The sequence below is a fragment of the Liolophura sinensis genome, chromosome 9 (assembly GCF_032854445.1).
Source record: "Liolophura sinensis isolate JHLJ2023 chromosome 9, CUHK_Ljap_v2, whole genome shotgun sequence".
NCBI classification, from domain to species: domain Eukaryota; kingdom Metazoa; phylum Mollusca; class Polyplacophora; order Chitonida; family Chitonidae; genus Liolophura; species Liolophura sinensis.
In genome coordinates this window covers 30,807,230-30,817,831 of record NC_088303.1, presented here as the reverse complement: position 1 = coordinate 30,817,831, position 10,602 = coordinate 30,807,230, and positions in this window count along the sequence as shown.

Here is a 10,602-nt window from a genome sequence, read left to right as displayed (position 1 = left end):
GTAGATTCGAAACTGTCGTATGCACAATAAAAATGTGAATCCATAGAACACATGTTGACGGCCATCATCTCTATGATACATTTGGCTGTACCACTGGAGCTGCGCTGTAATTGAATAGCCCTTTCAGACCATTTTATTAGTTTTTACGAGGTTTTACCTCAGGCGCCAAGAGTTGTAAATTGTTCTAATGCCAGACTAACATGTTTTTTATGATACTCGAAAGGTTTTTAAACTCTGTTGACGGAGGATTCCACGATGTTGCCATATAAAAAGAGCTGTCATCATTTTTTACTTTGCCATCGCGAAAAGATATTGATATCTAAACAACTGCTTGGAATGAAACAGTTGTTGTCGCTGTAGTTTTCGAGCCTCTAAATTCCATGTGAGCAATTAGTTAGAAAATTTGGCTTCTCTGGAGTGATTTTTATTAAATATACTTGGCATTACACCAATGGCAGCAATGCGCTTGCTTCACAAACCTCCTGCTAAGCTTGGCAGTAAATGTCAGCAAATACTTCGTGTCAAATGTTTAAATGAATGATTGTGACTTGACGCCACATCGACAATGTTTCTGCCGCATCAAAGTTTGAATATCATTACCTATTAGCAAGAAAGGTTACAGATATATGTAGTGCAATGACGCTGGCGCCTCTCACTAATGCACTCGCTATGAGTTCAAGTCCAGCCCATGCTGGTTTCCTCTCCGGTCGTATCCGGGTAGGTCTGTCAACAACCTTGAGGATGGTCGTGGATTTCCGCGGCATTGCCCGGTTTCCGAGTGAAAGTGAAATATTCTTGAGTACTGCGTAAACCACTAATCAAATCAAATCCAAAATCAAATCAAATGAAATTGTATTAACCAGTATTAGTCACGCAAGTCTTGCGTGTCATTTGTACTAATATTTGTATTTAAACCTCAGTGTTGAAAGTAAAGATGGTTTTGTCCACTGTAGATTGCTAAATCTGGAGAAGGCGTAACAAATACATGACGATCAGATAAAACAGTTTAAAAGGATAATTATGAATATGGTCTCAACTATTTTTCTTCCATTTTTATTTAATGAGAAAAAGACCTTTGAAAAGGATTTTTGTATGGTGTATATTTATTACCAAACCAAGGTATATACTCCCTCTGCATGATAATGTTCTAATTGAAGATGTAAACACATATTTAATATTTATACTTTTATGGTAGAATTTAATCTTTTTAAATTAAAATATAATTATTTGACATGTATCATATCCTTATTTACAACATTATAATGCAAAGACGATATATACCAAGAGATGGTCGTAAATACCCACCATACAAAAATATTTTTACACACCCTTTCTCCTGAAAGAAAACATAGAAAGAACTATAAAAGACCGTATTTTCAAATAAATTTTCGCGCTGTTTTGCGTGAGTTTGGCATCATTTTCTTCTCCTTTAAAGATGTTTGTTCTTTTTCTGTACTGATTTATTTATTCATTTATTTGATTAGTGTTTTACGCCGTACACAAGAATATTTCACTTATACGAGGGCGGCCAGCATTATGGTGTCAGGAAACCGGGCAGAGCCCGGGGGAAACTCACCACCATCCGCAGGTTGCTGGAAGACCTTCCCACTTACGACCGGAGAGGAAGCCAGTATGAGCTGGACTTGAACTCACAGCGACCGCATTGATGAGAGGCTCCTGGGTCATATCTGTTCTGATAATTGCCTGTTGTAAAAAGAGTTTACAATGCCATGTTTTAACATGATGCTTCAACTAAAATATGATTCGGGTAGACCCAGTAATCTCCAAAGAGGTGAATGTTACATATATTAGCCCTTTATAACGCCGACAAATAAAGAAAGGAATTTAATTCGTTTTCTACAACATATTAAACACATTTACATAGAAGTATATTGATACATCAAATTTCACATGATCTTTCGGATTTCAATGTACTATCGATGGGATGAGGTACCACTGTATACCTCTGTCATAGATCGAGATGTTCCTTTTCAATTCCTCTACCACCACTGCCTGTCTTTTGTATTTCAAGACGTTATACTTGTACTGAAGAACAACACATGGTTAAAAGCGCTAGTAACCAGAGCTGCACTTCGTAAATCGTAAATAATGTTATTCCGCATGTGGTGTGTCACATTTCCTCTCTGGAGAAAAACCTTCATGTGGTCACAAATCGATGTTGGATCCCTCAACGGGCGTTTGGTAGCATTTGGTATTCTGTTGTAATGAGAACAGATGGCTGACTTTCGTGCAGCGAAATAATAAAGCCACTCGTAGATACAAATCTGGGGAAAGCCTGATCTCAGTTTGCACCATATCTGTCTGATGAAAAAGCATTTCACAAATATGTAGAGAATGTTCACTTTGTTGTTTCTTCCAGTTTTACACTACAAATGTCCGGTTTCATGCTACATGTGTAGAGACTCGTGGCAATAGGCTATGATTTTTGGTCTCTTTCGGGCTCCGATTTCCCCTTGCAGTACGGTACGATTGTCACATTGAGTGAAACTCCAATGTACGGCAAATGCCTTATGCCCACAAGGTCAACACAGAAAACAATGGACTTGAGCTATCATCCCAAACAATGAGGAGCAGGACACGGAGAACTCATCAACTGCAACATGGTCATCTACATGTATGTACATTCAGTTGAATAAAACTTTTATTTATTTACTTGATTGTAGTTTACTCATACTCATTTCACTTTTTCACTTATGAACGTCGTCGGTAGGATTTATGGGTGGAAATGGTAAATCATCCACCTTCTGCAGTTTACTAACGAAATTTCACATCTAATGTGTACACCATATTGATGGAAGACAAATGGTCTATATACTTATATGCTTTCTTAGTTCTTTGGTAGTTTGAGTTAAACGTCGTTTTGGGAATTGGCCTTGCGATTATTAACCTGGAACGCCCATCTTAGTTGAGGGGTGGTATGCGAATGTCCCAGTGTTTCCACGCTTAGATACAATGAACTTTAAACTACACAAACGGCCACAACAGGGCTGTCGACCACTTTATGTCACTACGGCCTAGCGAACTGCAAAATCGTTGGAATGTACTCCTCAAAAATATTGCGTATTCTAGTGACAGATGAATTTATGGTTCCTGACGTTTTGACTTCCACACCGTGTAACTTTGGCTAAAAATGGCGGCATATTAAAATGTTATTTTCACATAAATATTTCAACCAACAAAAAGACTTATGGAACGTAAATGCGCATGCAGAGAGCATTATGAAGATGATGTGCACCGAGTCATCAACAACACATTCGAATCAGTCTCATTCTAGGCTTCTCAGTTTCCCGTCAACATGCCGACAGCAACCTACAGATTTTCTCTTCAAGATGAAGATACGCTGACAGGTATACCAAGGGATTTGTGAAATACTTAAAGTACTAGACGCTGATCACCATCTGTGCCAAAAGAAAAAGCGCTATTGCAAAATGTTCCCAAATCAACTTATTTCCTTGACACCAGGTGACATTTCATCTCGGTCGAGATGCCCTCTTGACATTTTTGTTGGACAAAAAGGAGATAGATAAAAAACTTTACTAGATGCTCTGTTTTGTATGTTTGTCGATGTGTCACCGTGGCGCTTGACAGTAAGTGTCAAAACAATTAGTAGTTAATATGTCACACAAACCCTAAAATGGATTGTCTACTCCAAAGATATGCAATGTATGTCCGTATACATGCCAACAAGACAAAGGCGTATTTGGAGTGTTTCATTCACTGCATCCACCAGTGACAGGTGTCAAATCGTCCAACTGCTCCGACATCCAGCAAAGGGTCGATGTCGCCTTTAGTTAACCACCCTGTCAAAAAATTTGTAAAAAATTTGATCGTCCCGGCAACTTAGGGACTGTCCAACAGACGAACAGATTATATCCGTCAACGAATGGTTCTGTCGTGTGTAACAATGCCGAGAAATCTGCAGAATTCCGGTGGTGTGTGAAATGACAAAGTTTCTAGTGGCAAATGTTCAGTGGTTCAAGTGCACATTATAGCCATATTTGTTGACACCTTTCTTTGAAAGCTGTAAACATCGACCGAATAACGAACATTATATTAGTACGTCGCTGTTTGTACAGTTGTACTGGCTAATCTGAGTTCCCATTCTGCGATAGTTGAGTCGACACGTCGAATACGACTAGTTGAATGAAATTGGTACATGCGATTTTCCCTGCAATAGTGCCATTAGAATAAATCGCATCGTCTGAACGCGGCTTATGAAATACACTTGTACTGCTTTCATTCCATTTCTCTGATTCGATTAGTCGATACGACAATTCCTATCGCGCATGCGAATGCGGCTTACAGCAAACAGATCACATTCACTGAAACGTAACAGCAGAGTATTATCTGACGCTATGGGGCTACAACCGGCTTATACAGGCTATTAAGCTCATTCTGTGTATTGAACAGTACAGCTGAAGCTACGATCAATGTCATCTACCCAGAGGTTCACAGAAGAGAAGACAACACCTTAAAGAGTAGAACATGAATAGCGACCGCCGTGTGCCATATACTGTGGCAAATATGTTAGCCAATCTTATTCTTCTAAACTGTAACGTAGCAATTTATAAATGGGCTTAAGTTATTTATTTCTTTTAATTGATTGGTGTTTTACGCAGTGCTGAAGAAAATTTCACTTATATCATGGTCGGACTAATGGGCTTAATTAGAATTATGTAAAAAAAATGCAGTGATGTTAATTGCAATTCATTTCACATCATGGGTCTTGAATGATTTAAAATGTTGTATTATTATCACATGTAATATACAATCACATGATAACAATGAAAATATGAGCGGGCTTTGGAAATGATAAGCCCATCAGCAGCATCCTGGCTTATGCAGTAATACAACAGAAAAGGACCGGCCCCTGTAGCACAGTTGTTAGAGCGTCCGCATCGGGAGCGGTAGATTCAGGGTCGATCCTGGATCGAGTCACATCTAAGACCTTAAAAGAGGAAGTTGTAAGCAAGAAGTTGATAGTGCAACGACTGGTTGACCTGCATCAGCATAATGGCTCGGGCGGGTTGGCTTACTTACCTCCGGTAAGGCGCCGTGTTGAAGCAGCACTAGATAAAAGAGGGGTGGAAACCCTTCTTGCACTCTAAGGATTCCTTCGTCGTCATATGACTGAAAAATTGTTAAGTACGACGTTAAACCCCAAGCACTCCCTCACTCACTCACAACAGAAAAAGGCAACAGCACTGAGCGTTAACCCAGAGCAGTGAAGACAGTAGAATATTTGGTAAATGGTTCGCACACGTAGCCAGTGAAATCTGGTTTCTTTTCAATTTAACTCAAACCACTTACATAGAACGTACATCTATGTTTGCACTTTTGCGTCCTGTGTTTTTCTATTAATTCTTTTCAGAGCATTAAGCGAACAGGTTAAGACTAATTTATGTAAATGCAGACATTCAGATTAGTTTGGCTAAACTTAGTATTGTGTTTTAATAAATCGTCACATTGTTTTCACTGTTAGGAAACTTATAGATTAAGCACACTCATGGATAGATGTGGCCGAATTTTTGGACTAAGTTAATAACTTTGTGCCTATTACTTAATACTTAGTGACACAATTTTTTGTAATTAGCCAAATAGTGCGCCTAGTGAACAAGGCACAGCTTTCTTATATAAGGGGACACAACTCTTGTATTATGCACTGTATATCATTATTATTTATTCTTTCAAAGGGCTATAACAACCAGAAAGAAATTAGCAGACGCTGGCAAATCTGGTTTTCCAATTAAAATTTGTGGTAATTTTTATCAAAGGCTCTTTGAAGTTTAGAAGCATCGAACTGTTCCCAGACATCTCGGATTCGTGTGCGGTAATAGGCTTTCTTGGAAACAATTTTGGAAAAAGTATCACCTTAAAGAGTGATAAACCCCGCCAAGACATCAAAGGGATAATAATCTGCTAAAGGAAGTAAGGATAAATCCATTTAGACCGTCGTGTTACAGTTGGTGATCTCGCTCTTACACTTTCCCTGAAGATGATATGAGTCACCTGTTTCTATTTTAAAACAATAAGAGATCACTGGAAATATGTGTAAAATACACTTTCAATATATAATTTCTGGAAATGTTGGCCTTACCAAATACCTTATCACCCCTCCACTCTGAGCAGATATACGTTTTCTGCGTAGAAAGTTAATTAATTTTCTGTGGCCAGGCATTCAGAGATTTGCTATTCTACCAAAATAGTCTACACAGAGACTGTCAATCATGTCTACTTTGGACAGGTGATAATCTGTAAAGTATGACACTCTACCATTCAAAGAAAATGTACCTTTTGGAAATAAGCCATCTTCTTTAATCGTCAATTATCAACATATTCTCGGTGAATGATACTACTGCCACTGCGCTGTAACTGCTACACGGCAACAAGAAATTCTTTTAAGATAAAATTCACTATTGTCACAAGGCTTCAATTTGTTTGTTTATATATTTGATTGGTGTTTTACACCGAACTCAATAATATTTCACTTGTACGAAAGCGGGCAGAGCCCGGGGGAAACTCACGACCGTTAGTAGGTTGCTGTAAGATTTTTCCACTTACCACAGAATAGAAAGCCAGAATGGACTGGATTTGAACTCACACAATCGCATTGGTGAACGGCTCCTGGGCCATTGTGCTGCTATAGCTTGCTAATCACCAGACCACAGAGGCTTCTACATGGCTTTAAAGCGAGACACTATATATCACAGTTTTCTCTGCAAGAAAAGGGGTTCAATTTGAGAAGCCATATAAACTAGTCTTCTTTACAGATAAGACCTTTTTTACAGGCATTATGTTTCAAATTTTCCCTCATATGATATACCTATTTAATAATTACACATATTTGTAATCATCTATACAGAGCTGAATAAATCAAAAACTGTCGGTAAATTTAATAGCCTCGGGGGTGACATAATATAGGTGACTCCCTAATCCTCTGATATTAAGCTCACACAAATGTGAATGGCTTCATCGAAACCTGTCTGTGGCTTCAAATGACCCTGTTCTGTGGTATACTAAATGGCTTAATACAAGCTGACATAACTCTGAAAGGGGGCTGGTTTCCTTGAACCCTTTACAACGCGTGACTCTCAAATCTGATTGTAGCTTTTAACTGAAGCTTTATTTCCAAGCTACTAGTTGGATATAAAGAGATTTAGCCTGAAATATTAACCTGTCACAAAAATGCTTGGTTTATTGTAAAACCGGACATCTTGTGTACTAAAACGGGATTATTTTTCAGTCATTTCATATGCCTGCTAGTCATAGACTTCAGGCTTATATGAAATGCATGAATTTTTGGGCATGACGTCAAAAGGCTGCTTCCAGAGATTAACTGTAACATATATACGTTTATAACAGGCATTGTTGACCTTGGTTTCGACACAACAAATCTTAGTATCTCCTTATTCTGAACGATGTCTTTTGGTCCCTAACAAGAAACCAGCAATGTTCATAATTTCAAAATACCATTTCATTGCAGTACATCTTTTAAAAACAGCAGATCACTGCGGTGTCATTTAAAAATACCATTTCACTGCAGTGTTCATCATTTAAAAATATAATTTGACCGCGGTGCACATCATTTAAAAATACCATTTCATTGCGGTATCTATCATTTAAAATGCCATTTCATCGCAGTGCAGCAAAAAATGTATGATCCAAAGTTCAATATAGACCGAAAGAATCGAAGATCATTGATTAATTACAAAACATTTATTGAGGATTATGCCCGAAAATTTAACATTAAATTTAAGCGACAAAGTATGCTTCACCAACAATACTGACCGCTTCATCATAAATTGCATATACGCTTTGGACCAAGATGAAGTTTCCTGTTATAGGTATTAGACCTTGAAACTCCACCTTGTTTCCACCTACTCATGTTTTGACGTCACTGACAAAAACGTCCATCTGTTTTATGTGTGGTTCACGTTAGTAGCGTCATATAAAAAAATATCAGCATGCAAAGATCCTTAAACTCAAGGTTTTATTGCTTAACAACTGCGTAGAACAATTTCTGCCTTGTCCATCCCAAGCATAGCGTAAAAGGACATAAACTTCTCTAGAAGAGTAATAGTAGTCGATATTTAATGCCCTCTATTGAAAGAGTCTTCGAAGTACATGTACACTATTTCTACGTGGTATCGAAGGCCTTTTCCCACTAACAAAAATCGACTGTAATCATTATTGATCAATTCATAACGTGAATACGGCAATTAAGGATGATGATAAATGGATCGACATCTCAGTATATTAGATGAACTATAGATGTGCGCAAACAGGGATAGTGTTATGTGACAATTGTCTGTATACTCTGCCCAGAGTGATTGGCTCACTGCAGTGATGGTAAAAATAGACAAATCAAAAATTATGCAAAATAATTTGTGGCAAACAAATCACGACCACGAGATCACGAGATTGTAAGCCTGATCAATCTCACAAGTAGTGCCGTGTGCCACTTCAGTGTGCCACGCAGTGCCATGTGCCACTTAAAGTACAGTTTTAAGCTCATTAATACTAAATGGTCGATTGTAGGTTTTGGCCTAGGGGGAAAAAGGCAATATGATTTTCGCTAGCTATTTCTTTTTGTATGCTAAAATTCTGAAGAACAATCCCCATAGGAAGCTCTCTAAAACCTTGTTTCCATTAGCTTATTAGTTATGCTGCGTGAGGTAATTATATTTTTATTACCTTCCAAACGCTGAAAATCTTTTTTGAATCATGTTTCATACGTTTAATACGCATTGGTGTTTTGACAAAATGCTTGAAACGAATATTCACATAGAAGAGCATTTCTTAGCCTTAAGAAATCGGTGAGAAACACGAAATCTTTAGAAACACGAACCTGCTCTAAATTATTAACGGAAGCCTTATAAAAAGTTTGGTCAGCATTTTTATGGTCCTCAGTGATATGATGGCAATCGAATTCTTTTGGGTGTAGAAATCCTCGAGGTCTTAGGGCAAATAATTTCATCGCCCTTTATGAAAATAAGTTGCCAGAATTTTAGTAAGTAACCTCCAGTAACATTTAATCCTTGGGGTGCAATTGATCTATATGAAATATGATGATACCACAGTCTTTTGATTAATTCTAGAAAAGTGACGTTTAATAAATTGCAACTAACAACACAGCATTTTTATGACTAATTCTGCTTAAGTCATGGTGCTAGAGGGCATTTCTTGTACGTTGTTAGTTTTTTAGGCACTTACATGAGAACTCAGAATAAAACCCTGGCCGTAGTAAATTGACATGAGGCCGAATTTCACTGGTGATACGTGTGACTATTTGCCAATTATCACACTGTCGTCACTACTCTGGTTTTATTCTCCACGTTGTTTGTTCTTTTACATAACAATATACATGTGTAAAATGCATTCCGATTTGTTTGATCAAGTCAAAAATTGATGAAGTTTGGAAATGGAATTAGGAAGACAAAGTTTTTGCGAAGTTGATTCGGATGACTCCCCTTCGCCATACACTTTGGCGTGTGTACAATGCTTTCTCCAGTAGTCAATACCTTTGGGCTAGAATTTACTGTACCACTGGAGCTACAGTGTAATTGAATGGGCTCCTCTATCCGCTTTACGACACCTTTACGACACCTTTACAACACCTTTATGAGGCTTTACCACAAGCCTCAAGAGCTGTAAAGAGGCGACATGCCAAAGCACAGTTATTTATACGCCAGAGAATGTGTTTAACTCTGTTGATGGAGAAATCCAGATTGTTGTTGTGAAAGAAACTGACCTCGTGTTTTAATTTACCATTGCAAAAAGATGTTTTACATCCAAATAATTTTCTTATATAAAAAGCAGCCATTATCGGAGTTATATTTATTGAACAACTAAATACGTTCGGTGCCATTAGTTAGAAAATATGGTTTTTCTATGGCGATTTTGATTGAATGTGGCTGGCGGTACATCAAGAACAACAATGGGTTTGCTTTCTAAACCTACTTAGGATGCCAAAGACCATAATGCCACGGATTTGAAGACGACCACCTCATTCCATGTGCTAACTGTTTAGTGGTAGGATTGAATCAACTCATTTTGGTGACAAGGAATATTTCATATGCATCGTTGTTAACGACTATTGTTTGTATTGGAATCACTAATGTTTTCTCCACGCTGTGGTGTTAAATCGATCCACAACAGTAAACAACGTGCGCTTTGTACAGATTTCGGTGTACTTTATTTGTTTTGTTTCGGTCATGGTGAATGACCTTATCGCCATCCAAGCCGCGGCATGTTGTCTCCTATATGTATCCGGCAGCTTTCACTAAAGAACTCTATAAGTCTGACTGGGTTTATTAATTGTATTACGAAAACATAAATATGCATATATCAATAACAATTTTATACCAATTCCAAAAATGCGAAATTTCCTACTAAATATGTATTTCCTAACCGTGTATATATTTGCAACACAACACAATCCAAACATGAAATGGTTGTCAACTGACTGATATACTGGCTTACCACTGCAAATACTGATTAAGCAGTGGATGTACAATCAAACGGTCTTGCTGCTATCGTACCGATACAAAATTGTCACTTTATGTTATTTGATTTGTGTTA